We start from the raw sequence: 27,638 nt of genomic DNA on the forward strand, positions 1-27,638 counted from the left end.
AACTCTGCAGTGTTTGTAATTCCTAAGCTGCAACTGAGAACCTGTAATACAAATAGAGATGCTCTCAAGGGACTGTACATATTTCAGTTGAATGGTGTCCCGTTAAGGAAGCAGCTGTTCGCCTCTAATGAAGCCCCCTGGCTTTGCCATTGCAGTCTTAGTATATCCAGCCAAATGAGCTGTAGAGGCATACGGTGTAGGACCAGATTCAGTACAAATTCTTCCACTCTGTGCCTCACTAGACCTTTTGGGATCTGGACAGCTGACAAAACACTGTTGAATACTATGCTGTTCCTGAACATCTATTTGACTTTATTTCAGAAAGAGACCTTATGAGAAAGTTTTGGGCTAGCTACATTTCACAGGAGTTATAATTGGGAGAGTATAGTTTTGAGGCTAATACAAGTGGATTTTCTGAGTAACATTTGACGGATAAGTAACTGCAGTATCTATTCTTAACAGGGCATGCATGTGTTCTGTAGCTAATTCTTTAAAAGATGCTCTTTGTTTTGTTTCTTGTATGTGTTTCATGAAGTATTTTGAAAGTCGTAGTTCGTTCACGGAGAGTCGCTCCTGGTTCTTGTAATGTTGCCTGAGGAGTAACAGGCATGTGCTCTTCGCAGAGCTCTGGCTGCTGTGGTGGGAATCTGCATGCTTGCTGGGGTCCACCTGCATGGGTTTGATTGCAACCTGCAAATTAAATATAGTGGTGTAGCAGTCAACCTGTACCTGACACAGTGCCAGCCTGTTCTGGTAATCAAGTTGAATTCAGTCGTATTTGGAACCCACACGGTATTTCAGCCTTATTCCTGTTAAACAGTTCTGAAATCTGCAATCCTCCCTAAGAAATAAATTGTTAAACCGACTTTTTTTTTTTTTTTTTTTTTAAGATGGAGGATCTGATAAAGAACTGGAGTAGCTGAGTCTGGCTAGTTTCTGTGTGTAGTAGAGTAGTTATGCTGTAATTTTATTTGCTTTTGTAGGATAGTTGATTTAGTGCTATTAGAATGCTAGCAGGTTTTTTCAATTACACCCTCTTTCTTTAGGAAGCACAGAGGAGAACAACAAGAACTGTAAAACATAAACCATAGACGCCTTTGAGGTTGCCTGGAATTTCACATCATCTTCCACAGCAAATTTTTTTCTTTATTTTAAGCATACTGGAAAGTTAATCCTTAGACCACGAGGCATAATGTATCTTCAGTTGTAGTTAAAATAAAGATTAATCTACTTGGAGAAAGTTATGTGTGGATGAGATTTAGTGGCATTATTCAGGGATGCTTGTGACTCTGCAGGCTGTCTGTCCTTCCATACTTGGGGTTCGGTGCCTTTCGTTCCCTGAAAACACAGCCACGTCTCTGCGGCAGCTTGCAGCAGTGTTCCCACTTGCTGCTATAGGCAATCTGCATGCTATACTCCTCGCCTTTGCATCGGCTGCCTGTAAAGCGCAAGATTACTTTTAAGTTGTCCTTTGGGCTTTTAAAAGTCCTTTAAAGTCCTTTAATGGTGTAGGCAAATGGATATATTTGAAAATCTCTTCTAAGTTTTCATTTTTATTGGTTATTTGTTCTCTGAAACCGCCTATTTTTTCTGCTTTTTAGCTGGCAGGTAACCATATGTTGGCAGTGTGGTAAAACCTTAGACATGGCATTTCCCTGCCTAATGTCTATTGCAGCTCTTCTTTTTCCGCTTTTATGGTGTGTATTTTTCCCCCAGTGCATTTTCAGAGCGATCTCGCTCCAGTACATTTTTCATCGTAGTCAGATTCCTCTCTGTTTTTTTAATAACTAAAGGAGAGCCGTTTTCGTATGTATTTATTTTTAACATATTTCCATTGTTCATTTAAACTAAGTTGTATTAAAGATACTATAAATCAATAGCGATTGGGGCAGGTGAATGCGTAAAAGTTTGGAAGCTTATTTTCAACTGTCTTAATCTGTAGGGCCGTTGAAATGGGGCAGGAGATCTTAAGCAAGTGCTTCTTTACACTTGGCTTTTCCTTTGACTGTTTTGTGAACTATTTCCAGGTCTTCGCTCAGATCCAGGAGGGGTATTGCTAATACAGAGTCTCTGGGTTAGCTCACACGGTTGGTGTTGGGGCCACCAGCCCGAACCAGGAAAGGGGAAAGCTGTGGATCTGAGGACCTCCCGAGGCCTCAGCCTCCTGAGGGACTCATTTTTTGTGAAACTTCCCTTTATAATTTCTGTTGTGAGGGGTAATAACATTCTGTAAACTATGTAAGGGTGAGGGCAGCTCGATACATTGTTTTAAGGTGCAACATACCACTGTAGTCTAACATATCTCTTCATATTTCTGCCTTGCTCCCTCACCAGCCCTGGCTCTGGCCATTTCTTCCACGTGGTCCTGAGATCCACATGTGTCCCTCAGAGGGGAGCAGAGCCCTACCGTGGAAGGAAGTTTTTCTTCGGTACCCAATTTTCTCTTGGGTCTTGCTTCCCTCTCTGTGTTTCAGCTGGAGGCCAGGACAACACTGGATGGCTGTGGTCTGAATGTGGTTTGTGGTGTAAATGGCTTTATCTTTTTGAATACTTCATTAGTAAATGTGCTTTTGAATGTGTTAGAGACCAGAGTTTTAGTATTGACATTGCCTATGATTGACAGAACAGTTTTAAAATCTGGTTTTATAAATCTCAGAATTTCACAGTTGCTGTGAAGACTAAATGCTTTTCCAGAACCTGTACACTGGAGCGTGTATTTTGTTGTAATGGCAGAGAATAGAGAAATTAGGTTTACAGAAGGGTTTTCTTTCAATTTGACTCCTGTGCTGTTGTGTGGTATTTTTATCCTTTTTTTTTTTTTTTTTTTTTTTTGAAGTTGTCTTTTTGTGTTGGATTTTAACATGCTATCCTTGACTTAGCTTGATTTCATGTATTTGAATAAAGGTGTCCTTTGAGGAAGAAAGGATCAAACCTAACTGGATTTGATTGTACAGGACAAAGTCAAAGACCACTGTAAGCCTGGGTGCATACTGTCCAGGATGCACATTGCTTTTCTCATTAGAAAACACGTGCATTTTCTGTTCATTATTTTTTCCTGATAAGTGGACACTTTGTAAACTCCCACCTGAGGGCATGGCACCTCCAAAAAGGACTGTGTCAAGGTTAGTTGTAATGAGTAAAATATGCAAATTTAAATTAAAAATATTTTCTTAATCGAGGATGCATAAATTATTCCCAGTGGACACCTTAGTGACAATAAATTTTGCATGCCTGGGAATTAACATGCCCCACTTATATTACTTTGCTGTTCCATTAAAAAAAACGCATTATTCATTTAAATGGCTTCCACTGTATTTAGCTTTTGAAAAAGAGATCTGATTGTAATTTCCAAGCCCAAATTTGAGTTGCATGTAGAACAGTTGTGTGTGTGCTTGTGCACTGATCTCAGAAAAGGTGTTACATTTAACATGACTTAAAGAGTGCAAAAATAAAGCTATACAAAAAGGTATATTGATTCAGCTAATTGTGATGATTGACTGAAACCATGTCAGCATCCCTGAAACCTAATTTTAGAGTATTCAGGTGCTTTCTCTGCACATTGAAATCTTTTGAGCTGGGGCTGCATCCCCCGTAAACCCACCGAGTGGCTAGGCAGGATAGATGCAGCAGCCTGTGTTTTCCTGTCCTCCTTTCAGGGCTGTTCGTCTGTCCTCTGGTCTGCTCTGCCGCTGCTTCTGCAGCCGGTGCTGCCCTGTCTCCACGCAGGGGCTGGCGGTGCGAAGGGAGCTGGGACTGAAGCGTGGCATCTCCGGAGGGGCCGAGGAGTGTTCGAGCTGGGACTGGGCAGATGGGAGAGGGGCATCCATGGGGGTGGCATGTGGAGCTCTTTGCTCTCCCTTTGCAGCTGTCTTTCAATAATCTTTAACCACCAGTTTGCTCATGTGAGCAGCAGCTGCTGAAAAGGAGGGCCGTTATATCTGCACACACTCTCCTCCTTAGCTAAGCAGGTTTGAATGTCCAAGGGTTTCTGCAAGCTCTTGCTGAGCATATACTGAGCATTTACTTTGTATCTAATCATTACGTTTTTGAAGCCCTTGGAGATGCTTATAATTCTAAGGATGCCATACAAGCTCAGATTTTCTTTATGAAAACCATTTACAGTGGGATTTCAAAAGTGCTCAGCCTAACCCTGCTTCCTTAGAAATCAATTGTTAAAGTCCTAGCGACTTCAGTGGGAGTAGTTAGGCCAACACTGAGTGCTTGAAAATGCCTCCCTAAACTGTAAATGAGAATATACATTTGAGAATGTTGCAACCTAATTTTTATCCTGAGCTTATGATTGTAGTAACTGAGTGCCCTAGATTTATCGCTGTATCTACTTGATGATGTCACTTCATCACCTCCTCTGAATTTGGCACTGTAGCTCATATTTACATGTGATTTATTCTTTGTATCTTTGGTCCTTGTGTTTCGCTTTGGTCATATCAATCCTGGCCCACACCAGTACTGAAATACACTTTAGAGAAGCTCTTTAAATATCCTAACTATTTCATTATGCATAAGCACAGGACGTTTTCATTTATTTATATATTTTTTGCCTCTTGTGCATGGTTAGGACAAAATGGCTGTGGACTAAATTGAGAGATTATTTAGATTTGTATGTTGTTATTTTTTCTTTGAAACATATGAATAAATATTTAAGTGGCCCTTGTAAAACATTTGGTATGCTTCATTGTTCAGTTATGAGTTTAATATTAGCAATACTAACCTATGACAGGTTTTAAAGAATATTTCAAATACTGAGTCTGGAGGTAACAGCTTTATTACTGCATGATGACTTGACCCATATTTTCTAACATGATTTCCCTGCTGTAACTCGAATTGAGTTCATGTAAGTCTAATGATATCAGTTGACCTTGAGAGTTAGACCTAAAAGCCTGTGGTTGTCCTGTTTTTTTAAGATTTTTTCTTTTTTTCTAGTTTTTCACTGTTTTCAAGCAATATTTTTAAAATAAAGGATACCAAAAAATTTACCAAGAAAATATAACCAATTTTAGCAGCCAGAATTTTTGCAATTTTTTATGAGCCTTGAGATCAAAAGTATTTTACAAATAGTTGCACACTGATAGCTCTCACTAGCACAGATCTTTAATAATGATAATACCTGTGTAGCAGAGAAATAGTACTAATTGCAGGACCACATGAAAAATGGTCATCAAATACTTTTTGTTCCTTTAGTGACACTGTGGTGACTCAATATTTTTGTTTAGGTTTGTTCTTAACCTTCAGCTCTGGCTTAAAATGACTGTTGTGTATTTATTTATTGGTCTTTTAAAATCTATGTATTAGTAAATATTTTCCCACTTACATAAAAGTGGAATTTCTAACCAAACTGCTTTGGCTTGATGCCTAGGGTCAATTTTAGTAGTAATGATGATTTTAAAGTCAGATATTTTAAAACCCACCAGATTGGAAGCACTATGCTTCTCTGCAGGAGCGTAAAGGGGATGTTACTAGCCTTCCAGTGGGCATGCCTCTTTTAGCTCTGAGATCACATCTTAAAACTTGCTTTGAGCCCTTTAAGAGCAAACCTGAAAACCACCTCATTACTATGCATAGAAAAACTACTTTAATCACTTTGAGATTTCTAAAATGTATTTGTTAAAATCTTTCTCTCATTCTGAGGCTGATATCATTTGACTAAGGGCACTGAGGGAGCCTGACTTGAGAGGTATTGGGACATGAAAATATTGGAAATTCTTATAAGCCGTGTTTAAAATAGCTTTTTCTGTAAATGGTTTGGTTCACGCAGAAAATTTGATCATCTGGTGCTGTGGTTTGGCAAGCACTCTTGATGAATACGAATAAATTCACAGGTGACCTCACCATTTATGAGCAACATGGCCATCTTTAATTTGTTGTAATATCGTGAATTTTCTCTTTCTCCTCTTGTGTTTGCCAGTAGTGTAGACAGATGAATATATTCATGTCCTCTCTTCAGGCAAGTGGTGCTCAGAAAGGACACCGGAATTGTTATATCCAGCTCTCTCTTCTAAGCTCTGTGCAACCAGACCCGCTAGTTGACTTCTGCCTTATTTTCATGAAATTTTGGGGCATCATGTCTTCAGCTTGGAGGAGGAAAGAAGAAAGGAACTACCAATGTCACCATGATTATAATCCTGCCTTCATCACTTTTTTTTGGACATCCTTGGAACAAGGACACACTGGGTCTGCTTCAGAGGTACAGACTGGTTTGGGGAAGCTTATTGTTCTTGGAGCAATTTGTGATGGGCTGAGATTTTCTTGGTTTCCTTCTCCACAGAGAAGAAAGAAGGAAGGGCAGCTGAATTTGAGATAATGGCATCCTGCTTTTACTATCTGCTCCGCACCCATCTGCAGAAAGCATAGATCTGTAGCTCTGTCTTTGTTAGCCGGACTTAAGTGCTCCTCTTCCCACAGTGTCTCTAATATCGCTCCTTTTCAGCCTTGTCTTGTACCTGCTTTCTATATCTTGCCTCAGATTTTGCACAGGTGATAGAAGTGTGCTGTCTGTGCCACACAACTATGTGGAGATGGAGCTGTCAAAGAGTTCAGTTTCTGCTTCCCAGGATCTGCATCTGCTTTCCCATCATCCCAACCTCATTCCTGTGTCTTACCACCCCAAGAGGACGTAGCTAAATCACACAGGCTGTCTGGCCTTTTGTACGCCAATCCCTTCCAAGACCTGTCCTATGAAACCAAGCATTCCTGGACAAGAGGAGAGCCTTCAGATGGTCCTTTGCAAGGACAAACTCGTTAGAGCAGAGATGTGATTTGGGGGGCGTACATGTGAGGGAGGGAGCAATGTCAGGAAATAATTGTGTTGGCTTATCTGTTTGTACCAGACGTTGAAAGCACCATTCAAGGACATAAGCTTTTTTTTTTTTTTTTTTTTTTTTTTTTTTTTTTTTGGTAGAGCTGGCTGAAAAATTTCAAGAAGTTTTTTTTTCTTTTTGGCAGAAAGTAGTCCTTATGTTTTGATCAGCCCTGTGGTTTTTTTGTTTGTCTGTTTACACATGATGCTGATGTTACAAGATCACATGAGTATTTCATGTAAGAATGGGGTCTTGTGATTGGTATTTAGCAGGCAGGGTAGACAGCACTGTGTTATGTAGGTCTTGAAGTTGCTGTCTACGAAATTTGTTTTTATATTGTTTATCAGAAGGCAGTGATGAGTATGAAAATTTTGAGAGCCTTGATTGTCTGTTACCTAGAAGATGGGTTTTCCCCATCAGTGAATCAGTAACAGTCACTGCATAGAATAAAGTTATTCCATGAAATTATTTTGATAAAGGGTTTTATTGGCAATAAAGTTTGAAACTGAAGATAGATAACGTGAAAGAGAGAATTCTCCTTCCATTGAAATCATCTAGATTTGTAGCATTGAAGAAATCCCTGAAAGAGGAACAACTATTTTATTCATTAGAAATTTTAATTATTCCTTTACACAACTCTTGCTGAATCAGATAAATTGATTTCTAGATTTTGTCCTTGAAACAATCTAGACGCTATTAATGATTCCTTTCAAATATTAGAATAAGCATGGAAGACTTGGAAAAATATTGTGATTGTGAATTCTCTAATCTGAATACAAATTTAAGCTGGCAATTAGATCTAGTTGTAATGTGATACTGACATGCTTTTCCTTCAATTCAGGGCAAAGCGTTTTGCTTTTGCTTTTTAAGAGTTTGTATGTTTTAAGGGGAATTTGTTTACCTCATGGCCAAGGAGGGCAAGGCAAGTAATAGCTGGGATAAAAGGAACTGGTGGTTGCTAAATATTTGGCTTTTGTTTCACAGGCAAAGCATGTGTCTTGGAAAACAGGTAATTAGTCCATTAAGAAGCTCCTTTCTTTTCAGGTTCCTGTGAACAACTGGAACACAGTTCTGTGGAGAGTGGATACAGTTACTGACATGCTGCATATTAAGCTTACGAAATGTTAATACAAATCTTCAAAAATGTTTTGATAGATGCTAATATTGAAACAGCGTTTGAAAATAAGGGAATATTTTGACATAACTAGCTCTTGTAGTTTGATCACCCGATCCAGTATTTTTGAATCCTTGCCCTTGCTGGGCTAGAATATGAAATTAAGCATTCAGATCTGGAAACCCTGGTCTCTGGAGAATTTTGATCTTTTGGAAAAGGCAACTCTGTCAGCACAATGGAACCATCTTATGTCGCTGGAATAAAAGGCATTTCTGGAAGGCATTTCAATGAAGATATGAAACTGTAGAGGCCACATAGAGAGAGGGAGAGCAGGGAAGAGATAAGGAAGAATATGGGTGAAAAAATGTTAGTGAAACACTGGGCCAACCCCATTATTTTGTGGTAACCTGGGTTAAGTAAGCCTACAGTATGAAACCTTTAAAAAAACTGATTAATATAGTATTATTAAAATGAAGTTGATACCTGCTGACTTGCTGCATTTTTATGTGCAAAACTGATTTTTCTAATTCTGTTTCTGTGTGTTTCTAGAAGTAGTTAGAGGAAGTTTAATATAGACTTTAAATACGTTGTAATTGAAATTGATTAAAGTGTGTTTCACAACTTATGTGAGGTCTTGTAGAATGTATTTTTGCATTTAGAATTGTTGATTTTTATTTTTATCTGCTACATAGTTTAGGTCGCTGATGTAACTTCAGTGTGTGTTGGATTAGCTTCTACTGTTAACATTCTTTTTTATTTCCAGTTGCTGGAATTATTACAGCTGATTTTGCCTCGGGCACGGGTCACTGGGGAGCTGATACCTGGGGTTCCGTTGATATCCCTGTCATTGGCAAGGTAAGGAGAGGTTGACTTGCATTCACTATGAGCAGCAGACTAGAAATAAATCATTTTAATATGCTTTCTGAAGATAAAAAATTAGGAGGGGCAGTGGCTGTCTTGCTGATTATTTATATGCACACCAGCAATATCTGGGAACTCTGACCATAGCTCTTGAAATAATATTCTTTCTTACTGATGTATGGCAAAGCAGCTCTTGTTTAAACACTGAAGGAACTAACCCATTTCAAAGGGAGTATTTTCTGTATGCTGAATCAGAATGATTTTTCTCCTTGGAAAAAAGACCCCTCTTAAATACATATCTGTTACAGAAAATCTGCCATAAAAGCATGAAATTTTAGGACTCTTTAGCCTCTTTTCCATTCAACAGGTTTTTTTGTGTGATACCTCAAATGCAGTTTATAAAAGCCTGAGTGCCATGTGTCTGCTTAGCTGTCTGAGATGCTTGCTCTGAGGATAATGGACCAACAAAATAACAACTTGATTTTTAGAAATGCTTACTAATGCTTACTAGTGCCTTTTATTGTAACAGCGTGGAAGCAGACATATAGCTGGATGACATTTGTTTTGGTAGTCATATAATGTGATTATTTTTCAAAAGAAACCAGCGCTGAAAACGAGCTCTTATAAAAAAAAAAAAAGCAAAAAACAAACAAACAAAAAAAAAACACCCTCAGCTTTAACAAATCTGCAGTTAGTGTCTGAATACTAGTGAAATGAATTATTTCCTTGCAACAATGCCATATTTAGCGCACTAATAAAAGAGAGGAAGGAAAGTGGATCTTTGATAAGCTAATTATTTTTGGAACTTGCATCAGAGTTTAGTAAATCAGCATGCTGCATCTGCAGTGCTAACCAAACTAATCTAAAATACTTGCCTCCCTGTGGAGGTATAGAAATGTCATAGTCCATGGAGACCTGCACTGCATTTATGCAGGTCTGCCTTTTCTGTCATAGATTCAACAGACTTTTCCAGAGAAGAGCTACAGTACTTTAAACAACCTTAACATGGGGTTTAAAGAGATTAATGAATATCAGCCTTGTACTAAATAAATCTTTATCACTTGCTTTACCTACTATAGTAATTGCCTCAGTGCAGTGGAACCCATTCAGTCTGCCAGCTTGCCATTAATCTCAAATACATCTTTGACAAAAGAATCTACCTTATCTTCATTTTTGTCTGTGTGTGTGCCAACTCTGGCACTTAATCAGGTCATCAAACTACTATATATGAATCTGTTTAGTTGTTTGAATGTTACATGCTTGAGAAGTACTGACCTTGTGTATGAGGTATATGTATGCATAAAAAAAGAAGAATCCCAAATCTGTTTTCTGTTACAGTGATATATGCATTCCTTTCCCCAAACAAAATTCCTTAACAAATGTATAAGGAAGAGAGTCAAAATTGTAGTAGGTGCGTTTTTTGCAAAAAAAACAGTGTGTGTCTTGCTCACTAAAACATACCCACCGTCCCTCCCTCCAAACAGCAGTGATTAGGGTCATACCATAGAGAGCTCTATGTGCATTTGTGTGTGTGTGTGTGTGTGTGTGTGTGTGTGCACGTGCATGTTTCCTTCGATATTATGGCTTTAAAACCAAATTATTCTTTCAGACATGACAAAAAAGATCTTTTAACAGGCTATCAAATTATTAATTATAATTTAGAGTGAGTTTGGTGTGATATGTAAACAATGCAAATATTTTATCACTGTTTCATAATTTGAATTAATAATTTGATATTAATTTTTACATAGCCATAATGTTACAATAAAATTAGTTATGCATTTTTATGTGAATTCAATCTTCTTTAAAATATCTGCCTTAAAAAAAATTATTTATGTACTTAAGCATGTGGTATTAGTGGCAGTGTGAAGGGTATTTTTAGATATTTGTGGAAGGACTATCTATTCTCTAAGCTCACCGTTTAAGGCATGTAAACAGAACTTAAATAATTTTGGAATAACCAGTAAGGGTGATTTATATAAATGAGTTAGGTTCCCTCTGGGAAGGAAAGCAGAAGTGGGTATTTAGGAGGAACATAATTCTGGGCATGGGACGGGCCTTGCAAACTTAATTAGGTAGTTCATATCTGCACAGGTAGTTAGGTGACAAAAAGAAGATGAGAACAACATGAGCAAACATGGGTGGGAGAGCTCATGGAGACAGAGACTGGGGCAGTGTGAAGCTTAACGTCACTCAGGAATTAGGAAATAGGTATAGTTTTATATAGACAGACTTAATTTAGATGCAACATTGGATTCCTTCTCAGTAGATGGGATTCAGACAAGGGAGTGACGTACTCATTTATTTTGTCAAAGGAGACGATTAACAGCTGCATTTAAGCTGTTCAGGCTAGGAAGGAAGGTGACCAAGACCTAAAAAACTGCAGAGAATAAAACTCCCTGTGGATTGAAATCTCTGCTGTAAATGATGCTGAACTAATATGTGAATGCTGAAGTCATTGAGAATGGCTGGGTACTTTGCATTTTTAGACGAAATTATTTAACTTAGGTTTTCAAAATGGAGGGCTTGGGTCTTCTCGGTGCTAACATTCCTGTGCTGAGTGTTGTACATCACTAGTAACTGCTGTTGCCGCATGTACGAGTGCGAGGAGGGGGGGATTGTCAGTGTGGTAGGATGGAGAGCGATTGCAGAGGGCTCTAAGGACACTGCATCTACATAATGGCATATAGAATGGTTCCAACTCAAGTTCCCAAATCAGTGTAGCTGTGGTGGCACGGCACTGTGCCCCACAGACATTAATCTAGCTAGCTTAGTGCAACGTGACACTGTCCTTACTTCTTGTGCTTGGAATTAGCTTGTTCTGCACCAGTTTGGAAACACAATTCTCCCCTGCAAGGCTCAGTCCTAGTTTCTGCTACACTACTCTTAGTCAGGAGACCGGAGTCCTACGTGTGTTTCTCAGTTAGACCTTTGGCATGTTTCTTTATATCTTTCTGCTGCAGTTTTCACATGATAATTATGCCTATCACTGCCTTTCTTTTTCAAGTACATTGGTACAGATCTGGAAAGCTTTATATATAAACATTAAGTATTACTGTTGCTAAACACTAAGAGATATCCTCGACTTTTGTTTTTTCCTTGCCCTGTTACATGCCAAATTTCTTAAAATCTTTAAGGATAATAGATCTCTTTATAAGAGAAGTTTCGGTGAATAAGGCAGCATACCTTAGGTTATCCTGGAATTTCAAGTGACTTGAGACTGGACAGTTGAGGCTGACCTGTATATTTATTTGAACTGTTCTTGATTAAGGGGCGGGTCTGTTCAGCAGAAAAACCGCAAGTGAGAATTTGCCCTTTACATTTAGATGATTATTTTTATACCGTGTTTCTTGACCTTTCAGTGCTGTGTTTGGTGCTCATGGTTGCTAAGCACTTTTTAGCTCCTTCTTTAAAAATCAGTCACAAGACACTGATGGGTTTGAGACTGTGTTCAAGAGGCTGGCAGAGAAGGTTTTGTTTTGTTTTGTTTTTTCCCCATATTCACAGCAATCCTCACGTATCTCTTGCTGCTCAGCTGCTAAGACCATGACCTAGTTGATGCTGTAATACTTCTTCCTTTTTCTCCTCTGACCCATTGTTTTCAGAGTTTCCTTGGAGTCCTGCATGTGAACCACACAAACTGCAGCTTGATGCCTCTGCGTGTAGCTGCCAGTTTTGCCCTTGCTCTGCAGTTGACCTTGAAAGGTCTTTCTTTGCCAGTAATGTTTATATTTTATTCATTTTCAGGCTAGAAGACCACACTCCTGTAACAGCGTTTATCCTGAGAGCTGTTATTCACATGTTAGTAACAGCTGCAATAAACATGGGGATTTACAGTGAAGCAGAAACGCTAAGACAGTGTGCATATATGAACCTTACATGTGCCTTCTCTCATCTGTGACAGGTAATAGCTCTAATTCTGGCATCATGTAAAAGATATTTATTCCATCAGTTTCTTGTGAATGTTCATATCAAGTTACAGAACAGAAACTTATCAGTATAAGAGGGAGGTCTGTTTATGGGCCTTCTGACATATTGGCTGAATATCTGAAGGAGAAGACGACAAATAATAACTACACGAGTTTGGCCAAAATTTTTGAACTCGGCATGAGAGGTTTAGCGTGGTTTGGGACCTAATTAAAAATATCTTAAGTCCTGAGTTTCCTTGGAAGCCTTCTGCAGAGGTGGCCATCAGCAGCTCTTGGCTTGTAAAATTGATGTAGAAAAGAGGCAAGGACAGAGACTTCTCTAGCTTTCCTGAATGAAGACATTGGGAACAAAGGGATGAAAAATACTTCTCCTTGCAGACCTCAGTCTGAGTTAGAAAAGAATTACTGAGAAGAATGCTGGATACAGAGGGGAGGATGAGAATCTGCATTTCAGGCCCAGGGCATATGCACAGCTGCATATGAGCAATTATGGCATCAAACCTGAAGCATGGAGGAAATGCCTACGTTGAGCCTTCCACAACTACAAGCATTTAATTGTGCTATTTTGAGAGAGATTTTTCAGTCTCTCACCTGCAAAATGGCAGTAGCATATTTTGGTTGTCTTACCTCTCCCTGATCTTATTCTGTCTGACCGGTTTTTGGTTCTTGCTTTCTCTTAGGGCTGTGACTAGAGCCTGTTTAAGTAGCAGCTGACAAACTACATCGGGAGACTTTGCTAGTCCTGCTAATGTAGGTCACAACTCCCAGCAGGCACATAAGGCTTCTAGGAAACTGGGGTTTAGGGTCCCTGGATAAGCTAGACCACAGGAGTCTGTAGTCAGTGGAAAATTTTCCAAAGGCTCTGTCCTGAGTTAGGCATGCAAGTCATGTTGAAAGTCAGTGGGACTTTAAGATCTAAACCAAAACAAAATCCTGTATACGTGAGTAATTAACACTGTCTAGGCTTTTTAAGGCCTGAAACCTCTCCTCTCTGAGAAGTAGAGTCAATCGAATCGTTCTGACCATCCTTTCTGAAGTGCATTTGCAGCTTTGGCATGCAGGTACAGTTGCTATTACTTCAGTTATTGATAAAAATTTTTAGTACATAGATACCTAGTAATTTCACATCTGTGGTCACAAAGTTCTAAATGAGACTCTTGGAAAGACTGAACACTGCCAATTTCCGGAACAGCTTCACCTTTTTTGGTGTATAAAAGTGGTCGTTTCTTGGATGCTAAGAGATTTTTTGCTAGCTACTTAAAAACAGAGATTATGAGTCTGTATAATATTCTCAAGTACCTTATTTATAAACTCTGGCTGTTCAAGTTGGTTATTTGGAAATGCATTTACTCTTAGCATATATTCTTCCTTTTTTATGAAATCTCACTGGTGGAAGGATTTTTGTAGCACAGTGATCAGTGTTCATCATGCCTCCATTCGTGCTTACCAAGTCAAGAAGAATGTCATTTTCTGAGAGCGATGTTCTGTGGTTTTAATAAAGTCTTAGTAACATAATTTTCTTCTGATAGCATTATGTTTTCATCTTCTGCTGCAGTAGCTGCTACCTACAGGGGAAAAAAAAAAAGCAGAACTGTATGTATATTTAAGGGGCAGGGAGAAGATATGAATATTTTAAATTTCTTCTTTTGTAATTCTATTACTTTGTATAATCAATTTAGTCCTCAGTTTTCAAGGTATGCATTACCTTCTTAGGCTTCCTTTTATATTCTTGCTATTCACTTTTTCATGCTTTTATAGAAGCATAAGAACTTGAGAATTCCCAAGCCGTCCCACAGAGACTGGGCTGTTTAAATGGTGTGAGTGTTTGCTTCACTTAAAAGGAGTTCAGATCAGCGTCCTCCTCCCCTAAAGCCGTTTAGGATGTATTGCTTTGGGGTAATTGTTAGGTGCTTAGCTGAATGCTTCCCATTCACTCTGATATCTCTCTAATTTTTTGTGCCTTCTTGTTGCTATAAATGATGGTGACTTGCAAATACCAAAAATTCTAGTACCCCACTAGCCTAACAAGAAGGTAAATTTAATTTTTTTCCAGTTAAGCTTTTGCTGGAACTGAAAGTTCTTTGAGAAATTCTTTGCTCTTGCATACCATGTGGCAAAATCTCCTAATGTCATGATCTGTTAATAATACAAGGTCTTTTTCTGTTTGAGACTATTCTTTATACTTTCAAAGCATGAGTTACTGGAGGTGAGGCATTTTTTCTTAAGATACTGTTTTGTCTTCTTGAAATTCAAGGGCTTAATTTCTATTGTGTATCACATAGTGCTTATCAGATGTTATGAAAAATCTGAAATTGACTGTTTCTCTGTGTGCATGGATTAAGTCATGTTATTCAATGTACTTGAAATGCTTCTTTTTTTGAGCCAGGTACGTCTGATAACAGTGACAGGTAATTACAGTATGTTTGAGCAGAAATACAAGCAAGTGTACAGCAGCTTGACAAAGACGTTTAGTGTAGTTCTCAAAACAGTGCAATAAAACCTTGAAATCAGGCTTTCTACTGAAGGAGCTAGTTTGGGGTTAACTAAAGACTGTAGCTATAGCAAGCAATGCAGAGCAGTATACAGTGGAAGGATGTCATTTTTTTGTTCTTTCATAGGCTTTTTCAAGACTCCTAACTGGAAAAAGATGAATTAGGATTAGTATGAATGGATGAAAATAGGTTTTAAAATATATTTTTTCCTCTCTATCTTAAGGCACTGCTTCCACCTAGAGCTTTATTCCAAAACTTGAATGAAATTACTTTCAATCTTAATAAAATTAGAAGTGCTATGAAAAGCCTTTGGGACAGGGAAGTTCCACATGTATTTTCTCATGAATGGCATTCTCCAGCTGACCTCATACCCTGTCTAATGTTTTGGAGGACTTTTCTGTACAGCCTTAGGAATTTGAGGTCTGTGTGCTTTTTTCACTGTGGGTATTTGCATTACTGAGAATGTTTTGACAGAGTATCTCTATTGTGAATAAAATTTTATTAACTCATCAAGAATATAATATTATTTTATATAAAATAGTTTTCAGCTTTCGAGTGTTTTTGTTTAACATTATAAATCAGGTTCAAGCTAAAAAATGCACTATGAAATTTGTAATTATTGTTTTACTAGTGAAAATTATAATACTAATTAAGTTGCTTTTTGCTGATTGGCAGTATCTGAATTAGTTGTGCAGTTTTGCTAATCAGTCAAAGATGTTATACCTCATTGTTGTCAATGATTCTAAAAATACAAATTTTTAAAACAACAAGTTGATCAGGGACTCTCATTCTGTTATACACTGTTGAATGGGGAAAAAAAAATGCCCAGGAAAAACTCCCCCAGCCTTGTCAATGGAGTATAGAAACTACTTACAGACGCCCCGTGTAGAATTGTTTTTGGATCTGGAAGTACACAAGTGCATATGTAGCCCATCACTCAGCACTGAAATGCTGCACATGTGTCTCCAAGTTGGACAGTTGTTGCAATTCCTTTTTTGGAAAAGTGTTCCAACTGATTATTTCTATCATTATACAAATGCATATTATTTGTGCTTTATAATAAACATAATGATAAGTCTAGAAAAAAGATGGCTGATGACACTGGAAAATTTTCTTATTCTTTGAAACACTACATGGTAGTTTTTTTCTATTTTTCTCTAAATTAAAGTGGCCTACTTTGATGAATGACAGATCATCATTCTTTCTCATAGGGGAAAAAAGTAGCAAAATAGTAGCTTTGATTCACCTTTCTCTTCAGAGATGTTACAAAATATTCTGTAAGTTGCAATAACATCCTTAAACCAGTGGTAATTTTTTTTCCAATGATAACTGATTTTTTTTTTCCTGAGGTTTATTGCCATCTTGTGAAAATATGTAGAAATCTTCAAATTTGCTTTAATGTCCTGGAAGACTGATCTCAGAAACACCATCCCTTCCCCCACCTTGGAAATGATAAATTTGTCACAAAGTGTAAGTTTTTCTTTCATTCTACTTCAACTGCTTTCTTTTTTTCAGGAGCTGTTTAGGGCTTCATTTCTGCACCTCTCTGTGAGCAGCCGAGCTGCTGTGCTCTTGGAGCACTGTTGCTGAGGGGGTCTAGGAAGACACACAAGTACAGATGTGCAACCCGTTGCAGGATGGGCGGCTTATAAACTGCCCACTGCTTTTCATCAAACTGTGGTTTTCCTTTCTGAGTCTAATAACAGCTGAAAACAATTTTGTCTGTGGAAAAACTCAGTACCTGCTTGTAATTAACTCTGGGACAGCGGTTTTCACACAAGTCTATTTCTTGTTTTATATAAGCTTCAAAGGGTTTTATAAAAAACAAAATGTTTAACTACTGGAAAAATAAATAAAATTAAAACATTCCAATAACTCCAAGGAGGTTTTTTTCAATGTTTTCTGGGAAAACTGGTAACACAGGATACATCTGTAACACCGTCCCAAAGCAGCTCACCGTGGTTAAGATAGCATACAGCTTTTTTTCCTACCGTTTGTGTGCATGTGGTGACCACGATCCATACAATACCTGATCTTTATCAATGAGCTTCTGAACTTCTGAAGAGATAAGTATGGCTTTTTCTTCAGTCATCAGTATGAAATGTTTTAGGGTTTCTTTCTGTTTAGAAAAAGATGCATACCTATTATTGTGCAGGCATACTTTTCTTGAACTTTGTTCTTCTAATTGTAGCTGCTCCAACTTACTATGTAATACTTACTATTCTAGTGTTTTTCTTGTGTGTAAGTGCCTTTGTCTAGTGGACTCCTTCCTTCCATATTCTGTTACATCAAAATCTTCCATCTTCAGAGTGTGATATTTAATTATGTTTGTGGCCATTTGAATAGAAAGATTCAAATTGCTTAAAGGTTGAGTTTTTGAGAAAATCTTTGGTTTGTTTGTGAAGCTTTAATCTTAGAATTATTCTTATCCATGAAGTAAATTATTTCACAGAGTATGAGATTTTTTTAAGTAAATCTTGTGATGTGATACTCTATAGAATAAGGAAGTATTTGTACATATAAAAGTAGAAACTAACTGTCCTGAGTTAAAGGGCAACAGAAGACATTTTTGCTCCTAAGGTCTATATCTATATGTTTTTTTACAGCAAAGGGAGTCTGAAAGTCTATTTTGGGTTTAGACATTTGTATCTACTCAAAACTAATCTCACATGTTATAAGTTGATGAGATAAAGTTGAAGGTTTTTTAATTTTGGTTTTTCATATTAGTGTACACTTGTCTTTTTATAACTTATACTTATTTGTGGTTACCATATACTTTAATTATAATTTCTTTGTGTTATTCTGTTAATAACTCTTTTGAATTTATACAGTTCTGTATTATTTTCTTTCATTTCATTACGTTTGTTCAATTTGATGTGTCAACACGTTGTCCACACCGGATTTCCCACAGACAGCGCTGTAGTTTGATACATGGTTCCAAGTTGAGCCAACCACTTCAAAATAAAATTCCTTAGTAGCAATAATAGCACATAGCTCATACACAGGAAGAGAAGAACTTTAATCCGACCCAAAAACACACACTATCTGTGTTCTGTAACATTTTGTATCATTTTTAAAGTCGCTTGTAAGATTTATCATCCAGAGTGTTAGAGCGTATCAGATCTTCTCTGACTTCCACAGAGAGTTCAGATACATTCTGTATGCGTGCCACAGCATGGATATCACTTGTCATCTCGTTTTTGGCATTTTTAAAACAGTCCGATTGCAAGCGGAATGTGTAGGAGTTTTCTCATTGACATTACTTGCAGGCAGAAGAGATGGCTCTTGGGAGACAACCCATTTTGTCACTAGATTTTTGTTATGTGTGCTGATGCACAGAGCTGAATGGCTTTCCTTGGTACGACTGGTGGTGCGTGGGTGTGGATGCACATGTATGTTGACTGCAACTCTGACCTCCTTTGCTGCTTTACTGAGATTGCAGCTGGCTCTGGATGGGTATGCAAGCCAGGGAGAACTCTGTACTTCCACACTCCATCCAGCTGCAGTGCTTGGAAGTTTCTCTGGTCAGGACGTAAGCTCTTTTACTTTTGCTGTTGAGGTGGCTGATAAGTACCTAGGTTTCAGCTTCAATTCCATCAATGGAATCATTTTTGTTTTATTGCTTTCAATCTGTGTTTATTTGATTAAATCATAATTTGGATAACTTGCTTATATTGCACTTTTTCAGATGGAAAGAACAATAGATGACATGGTCAGTGAACTAACTAATTTAGGAGGGGTTTGCTTTGGTTGCCAGGGGGAAAAAAAAATCAAATACTGTTTTTTCTTCCAACAGGCTTGTGTCAGACAAGTCTAGTATCATATTGATCCAACATCTATAATAAGGCATGACTTCACTGAGACCAATGGAGATAACTCTTCAATAACCATATTTCCACTGGCCTGCACGTTACATCAATTCCCTTCTCAAACATCAGGTAAGCTTGAGAATATCCTTGCTGATTTCTTTAATAATCATTTTTGGTAAGGAAAATGAAGGCTGAGTGACATTTGCCCTTACTAAGGGACATGGGAGACCTGATTCTCAACTGTATTGTGGTTTGTGCTGTCATTTATATTGCAGCAAAGTGTTAGTGCTTTCAGGTTGATGTTCTCCACTCACACCAGTAATAGAGGCTTATACTTGCTCTGCCTTTATGTAAGTGATTAAAACCTGGGATAAAGGGATGATCAGGCTTATTGTTATCAGATGGTAATGGTCTGCTAGTTGGTTGTCTCCTCTCCTCCTGAATTTTAGTCCTCCATTCACAAAGATCTGCTCTAATGTAGAGTGGAGATGTATTCCTCCAGAAGCCTGTTGCTGTTTCCTCATTGCAGAGTGTAAGTGCCGAAGTACATTTTTAATGCTCAGCCCAGACTTAGGCCTGGAACAAGTGGAATGTGGACTAAATGACTGTGGAAAGCTCAGTGTTTTGCTCGGCCTATGCAGTGGCTTGGGGAATTTTCAGAATCTGCATGCATCTTCCTTCTTGTTCTCTTATGTTCCCAAAACTAGATTTTGGAGCACCAAGGTTTTTCAAGAATTAGCCAGATGTTTGCTCCTCTTAACACTTCAGGGTTTGCCATAGTTCAGCACCCTATCTGGTCAGACTTCTCTGCTTTAGAAGTTCCTTCTTATCCTGGCTTCAGAAATGATGGGGGAGGAGGGAGGATACTTAAGCCAGCATCACAGGAAAAGCTCTCCCCTCTCCTTTGCCTCTTGGGAGTGGGTGTGTGCTTGGCTAGTTGCCCTGTGTGTTGCAGTGGGGCATTCTCTGCTGAGCTGAACTCATGGCTTGGGTTTGTTTGGGTTTGTTTTGAAAGACTTGGATGCAGCTGTCTCGAATTTCCACTCAAATATGTTCATTTGGCCTTGCTTGTAATGAGATGAATTTCATATTGCCTGTATTGCACAGCCAGCTTGCTACACAGAATCTTAACAGCTTTAATAATTCCCCTAACCATCCAATTAGACTAATAATAAAGGCTTAATTACATATCCAGTTAATCATCAGATTTGTTCACTGAATGGCTTTAATTGGTAGATAGAGCTGTTACACTATTCCAGTTTGAAAGCTATCACCCATTTTTGCTCACAGCTATATCTACCCAATTGTTTTTACGACTGGGACTTAACTAGCATTACTAAGACAATAAAAAGTCTCAGAAGCTAGGAAACATAACCACCCACTGCAGTTGCAGCACCCTTCTACCTCTGGCTGCCCGTGTTCAAGCCAGACCCTCTCTTTACAATGCTTTGTGCTGCACATGTTCAAGGAACTCCAAATAGCAAATGGCTGCTTTGCAGGTTTCCAAAAATGAAGCTGTTCTGTATTCTGCCCAGGTAGTTCCCTCAAAATGATTGTTAAAGACTCTGGGACCTGGAAGCCCCTTGGCTTTGTAGGATTCAATAATGCACCACCTAAGCCATTTTGAAATAGATACTTCAGTAGCCCTGAGTCTTTTCTTATTATGGAAACATATAAATTGGCTCATCCTGTAAAACCCTTCAGTTTTAAAAATGTAAAACCTAATTGCCTTATGGACATTGAAAGAATGGAGGCGCTTCTCTGGGGAGACTTTGCACTGAACCAAAAGATGACAGAACTAGTTAGTGATTAAAAAGAAAAGAAGAGTTAACCTCTTGATGCCAGTTGTCAGGATTTCCCCCACATACATTTCTGCCTGGTTTAATTGCTACTATATTTCTACACCACATAGATCTTACTTCATTTTCTTTAGGCTTGAATGGGGTAACTGCTTACAGAAACCTCATTGTCCCAGTCATTTTCCCTTCATGCTTTCAAATCAAATGCCCTGTCCAATTGCAAAATTATTTCCTTCATTTAACAAGCCTTCCAGTATCCTGAGTTCAGAAGACTCGTGTTCAGTGTTGAGCTTTAACTGACAGTATTGACCTTTGCTGTATTTTACAAATGTTTCATTCTGAAATTATCTTAGTTTTGTGGGGGGAACCTGCTAGAATGTCAAGAATAATTATTCTGCCTTTGCATAAATAATCTTTTATCAGAGGAGAAGAAATGGGGATATTTTTAGCAGGCTTTACACCCTGGGGAAGTAAATGACACATAAAAATGAACTTTCAAAGTGTTGGTCTATAGAAAAAGGAGCAGTGTGTGATGGCAAAAAAAGTGAATTTCTGTGAATTAGTACAACTCATTATTCGTGCCATACACACTTACTGCCTTACATTGCCTGCACCGTCGCTGGAATATAAAATGAAAACGCGGCAGCCCTCTCCCTGGCCCTCAGTGGCGGTCCCTCTGATTGGATGCCACCTACAGAATGTCAGAGAGCATCAAGGAGCTGGAAGCTGGGAAACATGCAGAGCAACCGTTTCTTAAAGTGCATGTCACGAGTTACCTTTAAATGTATTTAAGTGGTTTAGGTTTAACTGGTGCTTCAGTTCCCTCTTACAGCTCATTTAAGAGGGGGGAAAAACATACAGATCAATAGTACTTTGACAAACTGTGATTCCATAGCTGGATCCTTTAAAAAATAGAATAAAAGATTTCAGAAAATGCACAAATGCTGAACTTCAAGTGTGAGAAATGATCTGACTTCAGCAGCTGTATCTTCAGAGTCCTGAATTTCTGGCTGTTTGGTGTAGGAGCTGTAGATTAGTTTAGCATGCATATTGCACATAGTAAAAATTAAGCAATATTAGTGAGAGTGTAGTATTACTATTAACTTCTCTTCAGATAATTAATGTGGTTATTCACAATGTGCATGTGTGTTCATTATACGAATCTGATACTTCCTGTAATTGAGGCTGCAGAAATTCAAGATCTTGCTGATCAAGCCCAATGTACTGTATTACATGTCCTCCTGTAGCAATATGCAATATACTGAGAATAACATCTGATGGTACCAAAAGTAGCAGATACTGAAGCTAGAAACCTGCAGTGAATTCACCCTGGTGGACTCCAGCTCACCTCGCACAGTGCCTCATCTCACCTCCTCGTGCGTCTCCCTCCCCCAGGACTGCAAAGAGTACTCCACAGCCTATCCTTGGGCAGAGGAAGTGAAAAGTACTGCTGAGCAGTGTCCACCCACTCCTCGCCTGCCTTCAAGGGCCAATCGATGCTACTGGGAGTGCTGTGTTTGGTGTCCTCCTTCACCTGCACTCCTTCTCCTCCTTGCTGGCTGCTGGGACGCCTCCCTGGCAGAGCACCAGAACAGAGCTACATGTGTGGCTCAGTGGCTTTGGAGGAGTGCAGGGAGAACTGGGCTGGATGGCCTGCACCTAAGGGAGGCATGGAGCAGGAACATGTCAGTGCCGTCATGTGCCTTTACTTCCTGCACTGTGGGAAGAAATTCCCCAGGAACAGGTTTTGACTTCACAGATTCGAGCAGCTTGGAAATGGAGGTGGCAGAGACCCCTACACCTACCCGTTGGCCTCCGAAACCTAATTAGCACCTTGCTTAAAGATGAATAGTACGGCACATGGTGGCTCAAGTCCCACGAGAGAGTCAAATGCCCATTGCTCTCAGTAATATGTGATTTTGTCTTTTCTGTTATTGTCTTGTTTGCAGCAGTTGTAGGTTTTCTTGTTTTTTCTTCCATACATTCAAAGCATCTTCCTTTGCTGTGTTTTAGCTGCTTAATGTCTTCACGTTGAAGGGTTAGTTGCAGATTTGGGCTTTGTGTATTTGTATACTTTCTTTCTCTTGGTGCTGCAGGCCATAATGACACAAGCCTCTGTGAGCTGTTTAAAATTTTTCTTTAGACATAAGCCTAGTTTGACAAACTGTTCCAAAAGTCAAAAGAAGTCAGTATGTAAAAAAGGAAAAAACAAAGCAGATACTTTTCTCATTATGTTTGAACTTGAAATTTCCAGAGGATATGTGCTAAGGGCACTTTAGAGTAATGGAAAGAATTATTTCCTTCTGATTTTCTCTGTAAATGAAAAGAACTAGGGGTAATTTCTGATAAGGGATATTTTTGAGAGAATCTTCCACTATTCCTTTAGAAAGTCTTATTAACCCCCACTTTAGTATGTGTCTCATTGTGAGGGAGACATTAGTAAAGAAATTTTCCTCCTGATTAGGGAATTCTTTTCAGAGTATGCACTTTCTGCATCGTTCTGATGTTTCATCACTATGTCTGGACTCTGTTAGAGGATAATACAATGCCTTTTTTTAACCTTGATGAAGGTCGGTGGTGCCTTCTGGCAGGTAGGATCTTCATCATCATTTGCAGATGAAATTTCATCTGCTTAATTTTTAAAAGCCTTTAAAAATCAAGATCTTAGAACTTCTCCGGTTTTTGGTGTATCTGCCAAACCCTGTTCACTGTAACCATTCCATAATCAGGCTGAAATTCCTGTATCTGTCCCTGGCATTATGCAGTGTAACACTTTGCTTACAACTATAACAGGAATCTTCCTTGGTTTATGATGGTTCATTAAGTGCATACAATTAAGCATCTGTTCAAACTAAAATGTTAAACTTTATGGCATTTGGGTTGACAGTCAAGTGTATTCAGTAGAAATGCCACATTTGAGTACTTGACTTTTTAATATTTTATTATGTTGCCTCAAGTCTAGCTTTTTACCCCCTTTTTCCCCCCGATCCTTTCAGCTTCTGCCCTGAGAGAAACACTACAGCTTGTTCTTGCTTGTCCAAAACCGCTTACAACTCTGCCTTGGCCTGCCTCTGTGACCTGTCAATTCTTGTTTGCCTCCTTTGTAAATGATATGAGCCTTGAGAGCTTTTCCTTTACACTTTGCGTTGAACATTACTTCTGTCTCCCCATTTACTGAGCTCCATTTAAAACTCTTAAGTGTTCACTTCTATTTTTTCACCCACAAGAGGAGTAATTAGTTCTCAGAAAGCTCATAGATCTGCAAACTGTACCCTTGCTAAGTGAAGTTGTCTTGTGATCCTATTACTGTGATTCTTCCTTTTCTCAGTGTGCCTCCCTCTCCCTTCCTATCACTCGTCATGGTCTTGTCAGGCATTCAAATGTAAGCTCTTCGGGGAAGGGCTTTATGTTTTAATATGTTTCTTTATAGCTGCTGGTGCACTGTAAGAATAAATGAATGTTCAAGGTCAGTCTACTCAAGTTTATTTGATGTGCCAAAACTCTTCTCCTGTGCTTTGGATCCAGCAGAACGAGCGAATTCAAAGATTTCTTTATGTCCACTAGCCTTTACTGCCAAATTATGGACGCAGTTTAAAGCTATTGCAACATTGGTCTAACCTTTTCTTGCTCATCATACCAAAGGGCTGTTACAGCAGAAGATTACCTATTTTCAGGTGTATTGGAGTCATGAGCCTTACACTGAAGGATATGGACGGAATGAAGAATGGCAGTCGGCCCTTATCCAGCAGGACTCTGCTGCCTTTACAGAGCAATAATGTCTTGGCTCAAGCCAAGCAAATAGTAAACACAAATTTGTGACAGTTTGCATAGGACCCAAGGATATTGATAGGGACTGTTTGTAGGATTGAGGAAGTAATGATAGTGGCTAGAATGTGAAAGAGCAAGCTTATACGTTACAGAAAACTGGAGAAACTGGGTCTGGTAACCATTTAGGCATACTCCAATAGCACAACAAAAAACACACTTCAAAGGTCTACTTACTGGTCTGCACTGCATAAGTCTGGGACACAGGAAGAAAGGAATGGAGACTTCAAATGAGTGTGTATTGCTTTCTGTTGTCAAGTGTGCTTGTACTGCTGGATACAGTGGTGGAAGTCAGGAGTAAATAGACTGGGGTATGAACTGTAGCTGTTCAGGTGAGTGAATTCATCCAGCTTTTAAAGTTGCTCAATAGCAGCTGTTTTACTGCGAGTTTTGGTTTGGGATGTGCTGATATATAAACAACTAAATATTGGTGGTGTTCCACCATCACTGTCTGCTACTGCCCTGACCACAGAACAACTTCTGATTTTTCCCTCCAAATCCACTCTAATAACAATATATTAAGTAACAAAATGGTGTCCCTAGTCACTGTTCCTCTCAGGAAGAGGCCACTGTTAAGCTTTAACCCATCCTGCCTATGCTAAGGAGTTGAAATGTGTGAGAGGAATCAGCCTCTCTAGGAATTATATTGGGAATTTTGGCCGTATTTCTTATTTAAAATTATTCTTTTCCTGATCCCAGAACTCTTGGGAGAAACTGAACGTTAGGGAGTCAGCGTTAGCACAGATGTTATCATGCAAAACTAGATATTGTCCACATAACGGAAGAACCTGGAAAAGTCTGGGAAATGAGGTTAGTACATATAAACACCTAAAGAGCAAGTTCGCTGCAAGTGGTCTGAAGCTTGCGAACACCTTTCAGCACTGCGCGTGGTGATGTTCATTACTCACTCACACAGCTCCCCGGCACTTCGTTCCTCTCGTTCTTCACGTGTGTAGAAGTAGTCTTGTCCGCTACCTCGGACTGCTAGGAGAGGAGGCGAAGCAGGAGCTCGCTCCTTTTGCTTCTTTCTTCCTTCTCTTATTTTTTTGATTAGCAGTCCTTAGTTTCCTTTTCTTCTGTTTTGTTGCTCATTGCTTTGCTTTTGCCTCCTGCCACCCAGCTGTAGCGGCAGCCGGGGAGTGGGACGGGGTGCTGCTCGCGGCAGCTGGTGCCTGGCGAGCCGCGCGCCTGCCTTCCCCGGCGGCTTCCGGCCGCGGCGCTCGGGGCGCCTGCCTTCCCGGGGGCCGCGCAGGCGAGCGGGGCCGGAGGCGCTGCCTTCCGGCGGCTGGCCAGGAAAAGCAGCTCACCTCCCTTTTAGCTCGGTAATCAGAAAAGTGTCTCCGGCACTGGAAGGGAAACGGAGAGCTCTAAAAATGGGGCACGTGTAGCGATGTTTTGCAAAAGGCAGAAATTAGGAAGCATCATCGGGAAAGACCCACGGAATCTGAAGTTGCTTTCCTAATGTTACGTTTTTCTAACTTTGTGGTTTCGGAGGATTTTATCTCAGAAGTGTGTTCCTGTGAAATAAAATTCAAAATGCCAGAGGAATATCCCGTATTCACAAAAACAAAACGTTGCAGACGTAGGCTAAGATTTTTTTTTTTTTTTTTTTTGTTTAAGTTCCTACTTATTTGGAATCTTACCTTTCGATTCTCCTTAATGAGTGATGTGGTCTGCAAAATCTGTGCGTTTCTGTGGCGTCCTGCCTCAGGACTGAAGGGTTTTGACTTCAGGCACCCATTTAGAAAAAAGAACCAGCATCAAATACAACATTGTCAGTTTAGGGCTGACTCATGTCACTGTGCGTTGCTGATGCTGGGTGAAAAGGCTCTTTTCTGCATTCAGATTGTATTTAAAATCTGACGCATCTTGAAAGCTAATCAATTGCTAGGTCTGAAAAGATGCACTTGTGATCATGTTTGTTGAAAAATATTGATGGGGTGCTACAGTAGCAGGCACCACGTGAATCAAGAGGGTGCTGCCAAACCCTGTAGTCAGAGGCGCTCTGTGCTAGAGATACGGGTTTTATTGCAGATTGGGGATTAGTCTATGCAGCAGCCAGGTCTGATAAGCCCTCCTGGGGTCTTCAAAGCTGGAGTCACAGAAATTCTTTTTTCTGATATATTGACTATGGCTCTAAACTATTAATAATGAAATGGATTTACAGACATGCATCTTAATTTTAGCTGTCTGTTCTCACCACTGTGGCTGAGCACCTTGTGGACTTTTAGATATTCTCTCCCATTTTGCGATTCTTATCTCCTCTTTTTGGCTGCCATTATGGCATCTCTTTATCAAATAGGCGATTGGGGGTTCCTGCTGCTGCTTATCCTAAGCACAGTATGTTTCTGATTGACGTGAACCAGAGAGTACCCAGTGCTGCTTATTTGGGCTGAGAGAACAGGCTAAAGCCCTCTCTCGCTCACAAAGTCAGTCCTGAGAAATTTGAATAGCTAAAATGGAAGCTCAGATATTTTCTATGGGAATTATTGTTCATGTATAACTGGGAAGAGGGGGGAAAATAATGTAGCAAGGAAAGCCTTCAGAAAGAGAGAAAGTAGGTGATAAAAATAGGGCATTTCCCTGACTGAATTTCCAGGCTGTACAGCAAGAGGTTTCATTCTATCTTTTTTGACCTTAAAAAAAAAAAAAAAAAAAAAAAAAAAAGGGCGGGGGGGAAGAAGAAGAAAAAAGAAAAAAGGTGTGTGTGTGTGTGTTGGGGGGGTTGTACATCAAAACAATATTGAATGTTTCATATTGGAATAATAAATTGTAAGTTCTGGTTAAAAGAATTGCATTTTGTTTTTGCTGTTGTTGATCACACTGGAACTGCATGTAGCATGTTTTAAAGCACTCTGTAATTCTGAACCGTGTAAGGAGACGGCCTGCATCCAGGATCCCATGAACCTGGCAACTAGTTAGAAAGCTGGCACTATAATTCTCAAACAACACATCCCCTCTTCTTACTGCTATCAACTTGAGTTAAACTGGCTG

At 39.2% G+C, this 27,638-nt stretch overlaps 1 long non-coding RNA gene across 2 annotated transcripts; it reads right to left on the reverse strand.

The window, feature by feature from the left end:
* Nucleotides 1-297: 297 nt before the first annotated feature.
* Nucleotides 298-25,801, reverse strand: LOC135329772 (uncharacterized). Of its 2 annotated transcripts, none has more exons than XR_010391411.1 (3): nucleotides 25,553-25,801; nucleotides 14,167-14,284; nucleotides 298-690 (listed from the first exon to the last, which is right to left on the reverse strand). It is a non-coding gene; the product is annotated as an uncharacterized LOC135329772 (long non-coding RNA). The 2 variants fall into 2 exon arrangements; XR_010391410.1 differs by lacking the exon at nucleotides 298-690 and adding an exon at nucleotides 7,307-7,886.
* Nucleotides 25,802-27,638: the final 1,837 nt, after the last annotated feature.

The sequence above is a fragment of the Dromaius novaehollandiae genome, chromosome 13 (genome assembly GCF_036370855.1).
Source record: "Dromaius novaehollandiae isolate bDroNov1 chromosome 13, bDroNov1.hap1, whole genome shotgun sequence".
NCBI lineage: Eukaryota > Metazoa > Chordata > Aves > Casuariiformes > Dromaiidae > Dromaius > Dromaius novaehollandiae.